Below are 17,762 nucleotides of genomic sequence, written 5' to 3'. Positions count from 1 at the left end.
CGCAGGCAGAACAGTTGAAACTGGAATAGCAGCAAGGCCAGGCGGACTGGGGACAGCAAGGTGTCAGCATGCCCGGTAGTCCTGACGTATGGTCCTAGGGCTCAGGTTCTCAGAGAGAAAGAGAGAACGAGAGAATTAGAGAGAGCATACTTAAATTCACACAGGACACTGGATAAGACAGGAGAAGTACTCCAGGTATAACCAACTAACCCCAGCCCCCCGACACATAAACTACTGCAGCATAAATACTGGAGGCTGAGACAGGAGCGGTCCGGAGACACTGTGGCCCCATCCGAAGAAACCCCCGGACAGGGCCAAACAGGAAGGATATAACCCCACCCACTCCGCCAAAGCACAGCCCCCGCACCACTAGAGGGATATCCCCAACCACCAACTTACAATCCTGAGACAAGGCCGAGTATAGCCCACAGAGGTCTCCACCACAGCACAAACCAAGGGGGGGGGCGCCAACCCAGACAGGAAGATCACGTCAGTAACTCAACCCACTCAAGTGACGCACCCCTCCCAGGGACGGCATGAAAGAGCACCAGCAAGCCAGTGACTCAGCCCCTGCAACAGGGTTAGAGGCAGAGAACCCCAGTGGAGAGGGGAACCGGCCCGGCAGAGACAGCAAGGGCTGTTCGTTGCTCCAGCCTTTCCGTTCACCTTCACAATCCTGGGCCAGACTACACTCAATCATATGACCTACTGAAGAGATAAGTCTTCAGTAAAGACTTAAAGGTTGAGACCGAGTCTGCGTCTCTCACATGGGTAGGCAGACTGTTCCATAAAAATGGAGATCTATAGGAGAAAGCCCTGCCTCCCGCTGTTTGCTTAGAAATTCTAGGGACAATTAGGAGGCCTGCGTCTTGTGACCGTAGCGTACGTATTGGTATGTACGGCAGGACCAACTCGGAAAGATAGGTAGGAGCAAGCCCATGTAACGCTTTATAGGTTAACAGTAAAACCTTGAAATCAGCCCTTGCCTTAACAGGAAGCCAGTGTAGGGAAGCTAGCACTGGAGTAATATGATCAAATTTCTTGGTTCTAGTCAGGATTCTAGCAGCCGTATTTAGCACTAACTGAAGTTTATTTAGTGCTTTATCCGGGTAGCCGGAAAATAGAGCATTGCAGTAGTCTAACCTAGAAGTAACAAATGCATGGATTAATTTTTCTGCATCATTTTTGGACAGAAAATTTCTGATTTTTGCAATGTTACGTAGATGGAAAAAAGCTGTCCTTGAAACAGTCTTGATATGTTCGTCAAAAGAGAGATCAGGGTCAAGAGTAACGCCGAGGTCCTTCACAGTTTTATTTGAGACGACTTTACAACCATCAAGATGAATTGTCAGATTTAACAGAAGATCTCTTTGTTTCTTGGGACCTAGAACAAGCATCTCTGTTTTGTCCGAGTTTAAAAGTAAAAAGTTTTCAGCCATCCACTTCCTTATGTCTGAAACACAGGCTTCTAGCGAGGGCAATTTTGGGGCTTCACCATGTTTCATTGAAATGTACAGCTGTGTGTCATCCGTATAGCAGTGAAAGTTAACATTATGTTTTCGAATAACATCCCCAAGAGGTAAAATATATAGTGAAAACAATAGTGGTCGTAAAACGGAACCTTGAGGAACACCGAAATGTACAGTTGATTTGTCGGAGGACAGACCATTCACAGAGACAAACTGATATCTTTCCGAAAGGTAAGATCTAAACCAGGCCAGAACTTGTCCGTGTAGACCAATTTGGGTTTCCAGTCTCTCCAAAAGAATGTGGTGATCGATGGTGTCAAAGGCAGCACTAAGGTCTAGTAGCACGAGGACAGATGCAGAGCCTCGGTCTGACGCCATTAAAAGGTCATTTACCACCTTCACAAGTGCAGTCTCAGTGCTATGATGGGGTCTAAAACCAGACTGAAGCATTTCGTATACATTGTTTGTCTTCAGAAAGGCAGTGAGTTGCTGCGCAACAGCTTTTTCAAAAATTTTTGAGAGGAATGGAAGATTCGATATAGGCCGATAGTTTTTTATATTTTCCGGGTCAAGGAAAATAATGTCACAATGTTTTAACATTGTTGTATGAGTATTTTAATTAATTTCACAATGTAGAACCATTTACATTTTACATTCTTTGTCATTTAGCAGACGCTCTTATCCAGAGCAACTTACAAGTGCATACATTATTTTTTTATTTTTCATACTGGCCCCCCGTGGGAATCGAACCCACAACCCTGGCGTTGCAATCGCCATGCTCTACCAACTGAGCTACATCCCTGCTGGTTATTCCCTCCCCTACCCTGGACGACGCTGGGCCAATTGTGCGCCGCCCCAACCGTTTCCCCCCTGTTCTATTGATTTCAGCGTGATATGGATATTAGCCTCATCCGGGGGAAAATCCAGGCTCTGAAATGAGTTGTGTTACACTTACCACGTTGGCGACCCACTTGAATCAAAATTTAACACTTCTAAATGTAGCTAGCTGTTTTCTACAAATTGTCCTCTGACCAGTGATGTACACATTATTCAACATGATATCGATATGAGTGATGACAAATAAGTGTTGCGTTTCTCTTCGTTTTGGGGACCGCTAAATTTATATGCATCACTCCAAAATGTAGCTGACTGTCTTCTGCAGGTTGTCCTCTAACCAGTGAAGTAAAAGATATCGCCCGTTTCCATGTGTATTTTTTTGTTGTGTTAGTTTCAACAGCAGGTACAACCTGATTTCCCCCCTTTATTTTATTTATTTATTTCACCTTTATTTAACCAGGTAAGCCAGTTGAGAACAGGTTCTCATTTACAACTGCGACCTGGCCAAGACAAAGCAAAGTAGTGCAACAAAAACAACACAGAGTTACATATGGGGTAAAAAAAAAACATAAAGTCAGAGATACAACAGAAAATATATATACAGTGTGTGCAAATGTAGCAAGTTATGGAGGTAAGGCAATAAATAGGCTATAGTGCAGAATAATTACAAAAGTATTAACACTGGAATGCTAGATGTGCAAGAGATTATGTGCAAATAGAGATACTGGGGTGCAAAAGAGCAAATTAAATAACAATATAGGGATGAGGTAGTTGGGTGGGCTAATTTCAGATGGGCTGTGTACAGGTGCAGTGATCGGTAAGGTGCTCTGACAACTGATGCTTAAAGTTATTGAGGGAGATAGGAGTCTCCAGCTTCAGAGATTTTTGCAATTCGTTCCAGTCATTGGCAGCAGAGAACTGGAAGGAATGGCGGCCAAAGGAGGTGTTGGCTTTGGGAATGACCAGTGAGATATACCCCCTAATGGATATCAGTGATTTATTGCCACTTGTCAAAACAACTGTGTTTTTGGTGCTTGTGCAGTTAATAAGGTGGTTGTTTAAAAAAATACAAGTATTATGATTACTATTGTGGAACATGTTTGTGTCGATAGTACATGTTATGTTTAGGTTTTCCATTTATCACAAACTATTTCTGCATATTGGTTATTGATTTGGACACGTTAAAACTGTGTTTTGACATTGGGCAGTATCCCCCCTTGCAAAATATAGTTGAAAAATTGTTGAAAAGAAGACTATGCTCGAGGTCCAATCTACGTTTGGTTTTGGTTGAAAGTTAAAGTTAGAAATATGTATTCTTTAGGTCGTTGTTTCAACGACTTGAAAACAACTTCATTTCAACGTACTTGCAGCCTATAAACATTGACGCAGGATAACACATGCGTCTATGAACTGTTTTATTAACAATCTTACATCACTCCAGTATTTCTTTACAATATTCAAGAGCTAATTGTCTTTATTCCACTACTGAAGAAGCATGACTCAAATCACCTACTCATATTTCAAACATCCAGCCTGACAAAATATACATTTTTTATTATTCCATGCCTCCCTATTGGAAATGAATTATTGCCAATAAATATGAACAAAGGGGTGTACATTCGGTTTTGATATTTCATAATATTTCCATTTCATGTAACATTTAGTAATCATAATAATTTATGTGACTAACTGATTATTTTTTTTTGCACAATTATATTGTTTATAAACAGTGTAGTAAAACCAGCTTATATTTTGGGCTGGATATTACATCATATTCTTACTGTTTTAATCAATGTTATTTCCTTAGATGCTCTTTAGTCTTTCAGCTTTTATTGATATTCTTTAATTTTTTATCCACTGTTTGTTGTCTAGTAAATATTTCCGTTTTTATTTTCATAGCTTTTATTCATTTTTTCCTGTGAATTGCATTGCATTTCATGTCTGAAATGTGCTATATAAATAAACTATACTGAACAAAAATATAAACGCAACAACGTAAAGTGTTGGTCCCATGTTTCATGAGCTGAAATAAAAGATCCCAGAAATGTTCCATACTCACAAAAAGCTTATTTCTCTCAAATGTTGTTCACATCCCTGTTAGTGAGCATTTCTCCTCCTTTGCCATAATAATCCATCCACTTCACAGCTGTGGCATATCAAGAAGCTGATTAAACAGCATGATCATTACACAGGTGCACCTTGTGCTAGGCACAATAAAATGCCACTTTAAAATATGCAGTTTTATCACACAATGCAATGCCACAGATGACTAGAGTTTTGAAGAAGCATGTAATTGGCGTGCTGACTGCAGGAATGTCCACCAGAGTTGTTGCCAGAGAATTGAATGTTAATTTCTCTACCATAAGCCGCCTCCAACGTTGTTTTAGAGAATTTGGCCGTACGTCCAACCGGCCTCACAACTGCAGAGCACGTGTATGGCGTCGTGTGGGTGAGCGGTTTGCTGATGTCAACAGAATGCCCCATGGTGGGGTTAAGATATGGGCAGGCATAAGCTACGGACACAAATGCATTTTACTGATGGCAATTTAAATGCCAAAGATACCGTGACGAGATCCTGATCCTTTTTTTTGCGCCGCCTCATGGGTCTCACAGTCACGGCAGGCTGTGACACCGCCTGGGATCGTACCCGGGTCTGTAGTGACGCCTCAAGCACTGCGACACAGTGCCTTAGACCGCTACACCACTTGGGAGGCCTGGGTAAGTTACTTTCTAAATCTACAGTCCAGAATTCTCATCAGTAACTAACTTTTGGATTACTGACACTCAGTAACGTAATCGGATTACTTTCAGTTACTTTACACTGCTAACCCTAATGCCTAACCCTAACATGAAATAACCCTAACCTTAACCACACTGCTAACCCTAATGCCTAACCCTAACATGAAATAACCCTAACCTTAACCACACTGCTAACCCTAATGCCTAACCCTAACATGAAATAACCCTAACCTTAACCACACTGCTAACCCTAATGCCTAACCCTAACATGAAATAACCCTAACCTTAACCACACTGCTAACCCTAATGCCTAACCCTAACATTAAATAACCCTAACCTTAACCACACTGATAACCCTAATGCCTAACCCTAACATTAAATAACCCTAACCTTAACCACACTGCTAACCCTAATGCCTAACCCTAACATTAAATAACCCTAACCTTAACCACACTGCTAACCCTAATGCCTAACCCTAACATGAAATAACCCTAACCTTAACCACACTGCTAACCCTAATGCCTAACCCTAACATGAAATAACCCTAACCTTAACCACACTGCTAACCCTAATGCCTAACCCTAACATTAAATAACCCTAACCTTAACCACACTGCTAACCCTAATGCCTAACCCTAACATGAAATAACCCTAACCTTAACCACACTGCTAACCCTAATGCCTAACCCTAACATTAAATAACCCTAACCTTAACCACACTGATAACCCTAATGCCTAACCCTAACATTAAATAACCCTAACCTTAACCACACTGCTAACCCTAATGCCTAACCCTAACATTAAATAACCCTAACCTTAACCACACTGCTAACCCTAATGCCTAACCCTAACATTAAATAACCCTAACCTTAACCACACTGCTAACCCTAATGCCTAACCCTAACATTAAATAACCCTAACCTTAACCACACTGCTAACCCTAATGCCTAACCCTAACATGAAATAACCCTAACCTTAACCACACTGCTAACCCTAATGCCTAACCCTAACATTAAATAACCCTAACCTTAACCACACTGCTAACCCTAATGCCTAACCCTAACATGAAATAACCCTAACCTTAACCACACTGCTAACCCTAATGCCTAACCCTAACATTAAATAACCCTAACCTTAACCACACTGCTAACCCTAATGCCTAACCCTAACATTAAATAACCCTAACCTTAACCACACTGCTAACCCTAATGCCTAACCCTAACATTAAATAACCCTAACCTTAACCACGCTGCTAACCCTAATGCCTAACCCTAACATGAAATAACCCTAACCTTAACCACACTGCTAACCCTAATGCCTAACCCTAACATTAAATAACCCTAACCTTAACCACGCTGCTAACCCTAATGCCTAACCCTAACATTAAATAACCCTAACCTTACATTTGTGTTTTCATGAAAATTGACAGTATAGCCAATGTTGACTGCAGCTGGCCCATCTAGCAGAAATCCCTCAGTTCTGCCTCCAGGACAAGACTCATCACAATAAACGTCAACCTGCTTAAGAGGCATTAGAAGAAGACACATTTAATATTACCAATTGAACATCTATTGCAGGATAAGTCAATGTTAGAGGTTATGTAGCTGGCCATATTAGATGTTGCATTTAACTTTATGAGTTTGTTATGTAGGCATCTTCTAACCCATTGCTTTCTACTATAGATAATAATATGATTAGGTTATATATTTAGGCCTACAGAAAAAAACAGCGCACCGCTAACTAGCTAGCCATTTCACACCGGTTACATCAGCATTGTCAACGCTGGGAGAACAAGTACAGGGAACAAGTAGGATGACCCGGCAGAATAGACAGGCTCTGGATTGGCTCCTAGCAGAAAAAGGCGGAGTCTGTGTTATGTTCGGAAGCGAGGGCTGCACTTTTAGTCCTAATAATACTTCCCCCAGGAGGAATATTCTCTGAGGCAATGATCAAGCTTAAAGGATTGAGACAGGAAGTCAAGATAATACCTCCCCAGGAGGAATATTCTCTGAGGCAATGATCAAGCTTAAAGGATTGAGACAGGAAGTCAAGATAATACCTCCCCAGGAGGAATATTCTCTGAGGCAATGATCAAGCTTAAAGGATTGAGACAGGAAGTCAAGATAATACTGCCCCAGGAGGAATATTCTCTGAGGCAATGATCAAGCTTAAAGGATTGAGACAGGAAGTCAAGATAATACCTCCCCAGGAGGAATATTCTCTGAGGCAATGATCAAGCTTAAAGGATTGAGACAGGAAGTCAAGATAATACTGCCCCCAGGAGGAATATTCTCTGAGGCAATGATCAAGCTTAAAGGATTGAGACAGGAAGTCAAGATAATACCTCCCCAGGAGGAATATTCTCTGAGGCAATGATCAAGCTTAAAGGATTGAGACAGGAAGTCAAGATAATACCTCCCCAGGAGGAATATTCTCTGAAGCAATGATCAAGCTTAAAGGATTGAGACAGGAAGTCCAGAACAATGCTGGGCAGGACACGTGTGCCTGGGATTGGCTGGTTCTTGACATTTGGAAAACGGGGAGCAATGTTCACTAAAAATGGCAATGATAATAAGCATAGCACTGGTAGTAACGGGAATAGTCTTTTTGCTGTTTGTTGCCATTGCTGAAAACCCAGTTGATCAGAACCATGGTGAAACAAATGACTGTGAGGAGAACGACCATAAGGAACGGAACCCGAATGAGACATGAACTTGACAGAGGTGATCCCAGTTACCAGGGAAACCAGGACACTATACGAATTCTAATGGGAAGCAACGTCAAAGGAGGACCACTTGACTGCCCTTACGGAAACCCAGAATGTCTTTGATAGGGTGGTGGCAGGAGGAAGAGGAGGGGCTTGTCATGACTACAAGGACCAGCAACAGCTGGAGAAACCTGGACTTGGAGATATTCATCCTCCCATACTTATATATCCTGTTCCATATTACTTTTGTGGTGATAATGACTCTAGAATGACGTCAGAAATGGGATAATAAGCAAACATAGATGAAGCATTAGTTAAGGAAAGTAGGTGAGGTAACATTTGAAATGGATTTTGGTGTTGGAACTGGGAGTCCCATATGGGGGACGCCTGAGGAAAACCAGGAATCCTAAAAAAGATAGACTACGCCTCTCTCATGTCTTAACCTATGTAGTAGATGTATGTTACAAAGGGTTTTCCGGTTACGAGTGTCCACGGACATGTCTCTTAATCCCCTAAACAAGGTTCTGCTTAGATTCAGAAGTCGGTTGTTAGGGAAGTAAACAGGTTCTGCTTAGATTCAGAAGTCGGTTGTTAGGGAAGTGAACAGGTTCTGCTTAGATTCAGAAGTCGGTTGTTAGGGAAGTGAACAGGTTCTGCTTAGATTCAGAAGTCGGTTGTTAGGGAAGTGAACAGGTTCTGCTTAGATTCAGAAGTCGGTTGTTAGGGAAGTAAACAGGTTCTGCTTAGATTCAGAAGTCGGTTGTTAGGGAAGTGAACAGGTTCTGCTTAGATTCAGAAGTCGGTTGATAGGGAAGTAAACAGGTTCTGCTTAGATTCAGAAGTCGGTTGTTAGGGAAGTAAACAGGTTCTGCTTAGATTCAGAAGTCTGTTGTTAGGGAAGTAAACAGGTTCTGCTTAGATTCAGAAGTCTGTTGTTAGGGAAGTAAACAGGTTCTGCTTAGATTCAGAAGTCTGTTGTTAGGGAAGTAAACAGGTTCTGCTTATATTCAGAAGTCGGTTGTTAGGGAAGTAAACAGGTTCTGCTTAGATTCAGAAGTCTGTTGTTAGGGAAGTAAACAGGTTCTGCTTAGATTCAGAAGTCGGTTGTTAGGGAAGTAAACAGTTTCTGCTTAGAGTCAGAAGCCGGTTGTTAGGGAAGTAAACAGGTTCTGCTTAGATTCAGAAGTCGGTTGTTAGGGAAGTAAACAGGTTCTGCTTAGATTCAGAAGTCGGTTGTTAGGGAAGTGTCCGAAATGGAGAGCAAGCATTACTAGACCTTGTAAACATTAATAAATTATATTATAAGAAATAATATTGGAAATAATTCACTAGTTCATGTATTGCTTATACAATTGCAAGATAACTGCCTTAAATAGATATTATGGTTGAAACAGAGCTGCATTATTGTTGTGTATTTTTAATGTGTTTGGATACTGACACTTATATTTTATTTTGAGTAGAAACATTTATGTTGTTACCTTTGGAATTGGTAATGTTTGAAAGTATAACCTTAGTGGTTTATATCGTAAACATGGTTGTTCTTATGTTAGTCACTACATATCCCTGTATTCATATATTAGTCACTATATCCATTTGTAAAGATGTGGGACCAATAAAGTCCCAGAGGGGGGATAAGATGGGAATTATTCAGTGGACTATACAGTAGTTACATCTCTTCAGACTCAGACTACAGATAAACATAGTTAATCACAACATGACCAACACGGAGCTAAAAAAATTGATGTTATTTTTTAAATTTTTATATATTGTAAAGTGGTTGTCCCACTGGCTATCATAAGGTGAATGCACCAATTTGTAAGTCGCTCTGGATAAGAGCGTCTGCTAAATGACGAAAATGTAAATGTTAATCACAACATGACGAACACGGAGCCAGAGTTAAACATGGGTACATCTCTGTTGCTAGGCAAGAACTTAATTGGTTCCTCTCACTGGTGTAGTTACTGCCCTGCCTGGTATACAGTTGAAGTCGGAAGTTTACATACACCTTAGCCAAATACATTTAAACTCAGTTTCACAATTCCTGACATTTAATCCTAGTACAAATTCCCTGTTTTAGGTCAGTTAGGATCACCACTTTATTTTAAGAATGTGAAATGTCAGAATAAAAGTAGAGAGAATGATTTATTTCAGCTTTTATTTCATTCATAACATTCCCAGTGGGTCAGAAGTTTACATACACTCAATTAGTATTTGGTAGCATTGCCTTTAAATTGTTTAACTTGGGTCAAACATTTCGGGTAGCCTTCCACAAGCTTCCCACAATAAGTTGGTTGAATTTTGGCCCATTCCTCCTGACAGAGCTGGTGTAACGGATTCAGGTTTGTAGGCCTCCTTGCTCGCACACACTTTTTCAGTTCTGCCCACAAATGTTCTATAGGATTGAGGTCAGGGCTTTGTGATGGCCACTCCAATACCTTGACTTTGTTGTCCTTAAACCATCTTGCCACAACTTTGGAAGTATGCTTGGGGTCATTGTCCATTTGGAAGACCCATTTGCGACCAAGCTTTAACTTCCTGACTGATGTCATGAGATGTTGCTTCAATACATCCACATAATTTTCCTTCCTCATGATGCCATCTATTTTGTGAAGTGCACCAGTCCCTCCTGCAGCAAAGCACCCCCACAGCATGATGCTGCCACCCCCGTGCAGCACGGTTGGGATGGTGTTCTTCGGCTTGCAAGACCCCCTTTTTCCTCCAAACATAACGATGGTTATTATGGCCAAACAGTTCTATTTTTGTTTCATCAGACCAGAGGACATTTCTCAAAAAAGTACGATCTTTGTCCCCACGTGCAATTGCAAACCGTAGTCTGGTTTTTTTTTTTATGGCGGGGGGGGGGGCTTCCTCTTCAAAGTGAAGTCATCTTGGCATGGATGCTGCTATTCCAGACTGTACCACTGGGGGGAGCTTCCTCTTCAAAGTGAAGTCATCATGGCATGGATCCAACAGGCCATCGGCAAACTGCAACCCTTGTGGCAACAGGAACAAACCACCAGGTTTGTAGATGCTGAGTGTGAAGCCCCCTTCTGACATTCCCTCAAGCACTGAAGATAGTTAGGACTCTAGGACACTATCGGCAGAGTTGGTTATTGACAACATTTTCCCTCACATTGCACTCTCGAAAACGATTGACAATTCTCTCCAAGGATCATCCAGACCTGCCTAAAGACCCAAGAACCCTGCTGGGAAAAGAACAGACCTCTGGAGGTATATAATAATAATAATATGCCATTTAGCAGACGCTTTTATCCAAAGCGACTTACAGTCATGCGTGCATAATTTTTTTTGTGTATGGGTGGTCCCGGGGATCGAACCCACTACCTTGGCGTTACAAGCGCCGTGCTCTACCAGTTGAGCTACAGAGGACCATGGTATATATCACCATTCTGTAATTGAGCATGGAATACTGGCCCAGAATTCCCAGACTTGCAGACATTTAAGTCAATTTCTATCCAAATCAACATTGATGGCACTCCCACTTTACAAAAGTTCAACTGCCCAGTTCTGGCCAATCCTTGGATGAATTTAGCAATAGGTGGATAATGTCCAGCAAAACAAACTCCCGTTTCTCATTGGCCTTTACTTTGGGAAGAAGAAGCCAAACAGTCTGGGTTTTTGAATCATTTTGTTGAGGAGGCACAGCCACCGGAAAGGGAAGGAGTTCGGAAGGGACACGGCTTCCTTTCAAGATGTCAGCGTTCATCTGTGACACCCCTGCTCAGGCAATTGGGGGAAAAATGTTAAGGGCCACAGTGGACGCTGTGGATGTGACAAGTGCACTCAAAAAGGGCTCTACTACGAGAAGAGAATGACTTTCCCTCAAACAGATGCAACAATGAGGTCCCTGATGAACTCCCTGATGACAGCCATCGGTGTGGAGAAACACGACTTGCTTTGCTGTCTGTTGGTTTGGTGACACAGTTCCCACTGGATACATCTGGTGACTAGGAGTGACAAGGAAGTTGTTGCATCTTTTGGCTAAAAAGGACGTCTGGCAACAAGATTGGCGCCCCAGTGTGGTAAAGGAGACCTCCAAAGTACTCATGACCTTCAGACCCAATGTTCCGTGCGAGTTCAACAGGAAGCAAAGATCCATGGAGGAAGTTGAGCGCTGGAAAGCTACTGAATTCAGACAGTTCCTCGTGTACACTGGGCCAGTCAGATTGAAAGGGCTTGTACCAACTCGAGTGTACAACACCTCCATGCTTCTTGCAGTTGGCATCACCATCCTGTTGAACGTGTCCCTCCAGATCAAGCTGCCCCACAGCCTCTTGGTTCTGTTTGTTGACCACTGCAGCAAACTTGATGGAAAAGAACAAGTGTCATACAACATGCATGGGATTGGTGCACCGCTGCCAAGAATTGATTTATTTTATTTAACCCTTGTTTTACCAGTTAAGTTGACTGAGAACACATTCTCATTTACAGCAACGACCTGGGGAATTGTTACAAGGGAGAGGAGGAAGCCAAGAAGTATAGTGCCCTTGACAACATCTCTTGTTTCCCATTTGAGAACTTCCTTGGGCAAATGAAGGGACTGCTTGGCAAGCCTGCCAACTGGAGCAGGTTGTTCATCAGCCCACCCACTGGAGCAGGTTGTTCATCAGCCCACCCACTGGAGCAGGTTGTTCATCAGCCCACCCACTGGAGCAGGTTGTTCATCAGCCCACCCACTGGAGCAGGTTGTTCATCAGCCCACCCACTGGAGCAGGTTGTTCATCAGCCCACCCACTGGAGCAGGTTGTTCATCAGCCCACCCACTGGAGCAGGTTGTTCATCAGCCCACCCACTGGAGCAGGTTGTTCATCAGCCCACCCACTGGAGCAGGTTGTTCATCAGCCCACCCACTGGAGCAGGTTGTTCATCAGCCCACCCACTGGAGCAGGTTGTTCATCAGCCCACCCACTGGAGCAGGTTGTTCATCAGCCCACCCACTGGAGCAGGTTGTCCATCAGCCCACCCACTGGAGCAGGTTGTTCATCAGCCCACCCACTGGAGCAGGTTGTTCATCAGCCCACCCACTGGAGCAGGTTGTTCATCAGCCCACCCACTGGAGCAGGTTGTTCATCAGCCCACCCACTGGAGCAGGTTGTTCATCAGCCCACCCACTGGAGCAGGTTGTTCATCAGCCCACCCACCCACTGGAGCAGGTTGTTCATCAGCCCACCCACTGGAGCAGGTTGTTCATCAGCCCACCCACTGGAGCAGGTTGTTGGTCGGCTATCAGAGAAGAAACAACACCTCCAGTTCTCTGAGAGCACAACAGAGGACAGCAGTGACCAATCAGCATGAGCAGTTTTACTTTGGAGAATTTGCTGTGAAAAGGTCAGAGGGAGACAACTGTGTCCTGTTACAAAACCAAGACATTGCTGTTGTACAGAATGTGGTCGTCAATGAAATGGGCAGCACTTTCGTAATCTACAAGAGGTTCAGGAACACGGTTGATTTCTTCACCTACCCTTTGCCAAGATAGGCATTTTTCACCTCTCTGGATTATCCGATAATCTTCGCTTCACCAACGCTACAAATGTGCTGAAGAAATACTATCTTCTTCCTTGCCAGGATGGATATGCTGGGTTTCCATTGAGCCACTCATAGACATAGCATAGCCCTTGTTTGTTTCTGTTCGCCTCTCACAAGGTAAATATCTTAGGGTTTCACTGGGTATCGTGTGATTGTAAATGATTATTAGTTAATTGTAAGTATTTACGCTTAGTTCTCCCTCTTTTCTCCTGCCTTTAGATCATGAAGCTTGCAGTAGTTCAGTTCCTGGATGAAAAGAAAGTCCACCACAAGAACAAAATAAACCATGTATCCATGGCATCACCTGGGAAAGAAGCTGCTTCAAGTTAATGAAGGGAGCAGGTCATCTGGCCTGATGTTATGTCTCTGATATTGTCACGATCGACGTAGTAATGAGTAGACCAAGGCGCAGCGTGAGAAACAAATATGACTTTAATTAGTTAAAGTTTCTAAATACAAAACAAAACATGACTCGTGAAGTCCACGGTGACAATGACCGAACACGGAACAAAAACCCACAAACCCAAAGTGAAACACAGACAGTTAAATATGGCTCCCAATCAGAGACAACCAGCAAACAGCTGACACTCGTTGCCTCTGATTGGGAGTCACTCAGCCAAACATAGAAAATGAACACATAGAATGAACACACCCTGGCTCAACATAATGAGTCCCAGAGCCAGGGTGTGACAGTACCCCCCCCTAAAGGCGCGGACTGCGACCGCGCCTCAACTAACCAAAACAGGGGAGGGCTGGGCGGGCATACCTCCTCGGCGGCGGTTCTGGCTCCGGCCTTGACCACCACCCTCCAATACACCCCCCATAGTGCCCCTGGTCCAGTCTGTCGACTCGCACCCCTGGCTTGGTGCGTGGAGGAGGAACGGGCCTTACCAGGCTGACTTCTCGCACCCCTGGCTTAGTGCGAGTGGCAGGAACAGGCCGGACCGGGCTGGCGACGCGCACCGCAGGTTTGGTGCGAGTGGCAGGAACAGGCCGGGTCGGGCTGGCGACGCGCACCGTAGACTTGGTGCGGGTGGCAGGAACAGGCCGGGTCGGGCTGGCGACGCGCACCGTAGACTTGGTGCGGGTGGCAGGAACAGGCCGGACCGGGCTGGCGACGCGCACCGTAGGTTTAGTGCGTGGAGCAGGGACAGGCCGGGCTGGGCTGTCGACGCACACCGTAGGCTTGGTGCGTGGAGCAGGGACAGGCCGGACAGGGCTGACGACGCACACCGTAGGCTTGGTGCGTGGAGCAGGGACAGGCCGGGCTGGCGACGCACACCGTAGGCTTGGTGCGTGGAGCAGGAACAGGCCGGACCGTACTGGGAACACACACCACTGGCCTTAAACGGGGATCAGGAACGGGCCGGACCGGACTGGCAATACACCTCAGTACCTCTCGCCGTGCCTCTACAACTTCCTTCCCTCCTCTCGCCAATGGCTCCCGTAACCCAGTGGCCTTCTCTCCTCGTCTCCCATTTCGCCCTGTGGCAGCCTCCTGCTGCCCAGTCGCCCATGCCGTGTGCCCCCCCCTAAAAAATTATTGGGGGTGCCTCTCGTCCGTCCGACGATGGCACTGCTGACGCCGCTGCTCCTCTCTCGCCAGGGCCTTAATCCTACCCCAAGGTCCCTTGCCCCCGAGCATGTCCTCCCAGGACCACGATTTGCCCACCTGGGCCATCGCCAGCCTCTCCATCTCCTTTCCTGCCGCTTCCTCCCATGTCCAGTCTGCCTGCTCCTGGACACGCTGCTTGGTCCTTTTATGGTGGGTTTTTCTGTCACAATCGTCGTAGTAATGAGTAGACCAAGGCGCAGCGTGAGAAACAAACATGACTTTAATTAGTTAAAGTTTCTAAATACAAAACAAAACACGACTCGTGAAGTCCACGGTGACAATGACCGAACACGGAACAAAAACCCACAAACCCAAAGTGAAACACAGACAGTTAAATATGGCTCCCAATCAGAGACAACCAGCAAACAGCTGACACTTGTTGCCTCTGATTGGGAGTCACTCAGCCAAACATAGAAAATGAACACATAGAACGAACACACCCTGGCTCAACATAATGAGTCCCAGAGCCAGGGTGTGACAGATATACCCTCACTTTAACTGTTAGAGTAATTCACTTGCCTGATGTGAAAGTCAGTGTTTTGCAGGATAATGAATGACTCTACCTTTATTATTCACTGGTCTAGCCAATTGGGAGATGGCACAGTGGACGGTGGTGTTGATGTGTTGAACGTTTCTCTTCCAGATGCATCGCCAGTCTCACCTTATCAGGAGCTTCTATCGAACTGTGAAAACAGTGCGGTGCCAGCGGATTTTAGAGCTGGTATGTAAAATATTTTTTTTAAATACTTCATTATATGCAAAGTTCAATTTCTGAACCATAATCAGCTTTCATGTTCAATTTCCAAATGTACTTATCAGTTTTCGTCTTCTTAGAACTATAACACGGGTGCCAATTACATTTACATCATTTAGCAGACGCTCTTATCCAGAGAGACTTACAGTTAGTTAGTGCAAACATTTTCATACTGGCCCCCCATGGGAAACGAACCCACAACCCTGGCGTTGCAAGCGCCATGCTCTACCAACTGAGCTACATGGGGACACTTCAAGGGGCCAAGAGACCGAAGACAAAAATATAAACGCAACATGCAACAATTAACGATTTTGCTTAGTTACAGTTCATATGAGGAAATCAGTCAATTGAAACACATTCATTAGGTCCTAGTCTATGGATTTAACATGACTGGGAATACAGATATGCATCTGTTGGTCAGAGATACTGTAAAAAATAATAATAATAAAAGTACGGGCGTGACTACCATTTGCCTCATGCTGTGCGACACAAATATTAGAAATAATCCACTAGTTCATGTATTGCTTATTCAATTGCTAGATAACTGCCTTAAATAGATATTATGGTTGAAACAGAGCTCCTGCGCATAGAGTTGATCAGGCTGTTGGTTGTGGCCTGTGGAATGTTGTCCCACTCCTCTTCAATGGCTGTGCAAAGTTGCTGGATATTGGCGGGAACTGGAACACGCTGTCGATCCAGAGCATCCCAAACATGCTCAATGGGTATGTCACCCATGTCATCTGGCGAGTGTGCAGGCCATGGAAGAACTGGGACATTTTCAGCTCCCAGGACGTGTACGGATCCTTGGGGCCGTGCATTATCATGCTAAAACATGAGGTGATGGCAGCTGATGAATGGCACGACAATGGGCCTCAGGAACTCGTCATGGTATCTCTGTGCATTCAAATTGCCATCGATAAAATGCAATTGTGTTTGTTGTCCATAGCTTATGCCTGCCTGCCCATACCATAACCCCACCGCCACCATGGGGCACTATGTTCACAATGATGACATCAGCAAACATGACGCCTCGATGTCTCGGAGCTCTACAGACAATTCCTTCGACCTCATGGTTTGGTCTTTGCTCTGACGTGCACTGTCAACTGTGGGACCTTATATAGACAGGTGTGTGCGCCTTTCCAAATCATGTCCAATCATTTGAATTTACCCCAGGAGGACTCCAATTCAAGTTGTTGAAACATCTCAAGGATGATCAATGGAAAGAGGGTGGGGTCATCCGGTAACTGACTAATAATGATCTCCTGCAGTAGAAATACTCTTTAAAACACTTCTCTTAATATGAGAAGTAAGAAGCTGTGTGTCTAATAGGAAGAGAGGTGAACTTGGTCACCCTTGTCTGATACCCCACATTAATTCAAACCTTGTGGTCCTCTGTAGCTCAATTGGTAGAGCACGGCGCTTGTAATGCCAGTGTAGTAGGTTCGATCCCCGGGACCACCCATGCGTAAAAATGTATGCACACATGACTGTAAGTTGCTTTGGATAAAAGCGTCTGCTAAATGGCATATTAAGTACGTTTCTGCTTTCAATTTGATAGAGCTATTATCATTTCTATATAGAGTATTAATAGATTTACAAAATAAATCTCCAAAGACAAATGTTTTAAGGGCATGAAAAATAGTAATGTTCTACTTTATCCCTGTAGCTCAGTTGGTAGAGCATGGCGCTTTCAACGCCAGGGTTGTGGGTTCGTTTCCCACGGGGGGGACAGTATGAAAATGTATGCACTCACTAACTGTAAGTCGCTCTGGATAAGAGCGTCTGCTAAAATGACTAAAATGTATCGAAGGCTTTATAAAATCCCAAAAGAGAATAAAACCTCTCATCAGAGACCAAATCTGAGTAATCTATGATATTTAATACCAGTGTGACATTATTCGAGATTTGTCTATTTCTCATCAACCCTGACCGGGACTCATCTATAACGGCATCCAAAACCAGAGCTATTAGCTTAGAATCGTTATTTAAAAGACAAAATGGACGCCAATTATCAATGAGTAACAAGTATTTGTTTTAGGTTAGAGTAATTAAACCTTTCGTAAGAGGGGCTAGCATACAAACTGAAGCACAGACT

Source organism: Coregonus lavaretus (genome assembly GCF_964263955.1).
Source record: "Coregonus lavaretus genome assembly, contig: HAP1_SCAFFOLD_536, whole genome shotgun sequence".
Lineage (NCBI taxonomy): Eukaryota > Metazoa > Chordata > Actinopteri > Salmoniformes > Salmonidae > Coregonus > Coregonus lavaretus.
The sequence above is the reverse complement of the archived record's forward strand: the minus strand, read 5'-3'. Positions refer to the sequence as shown.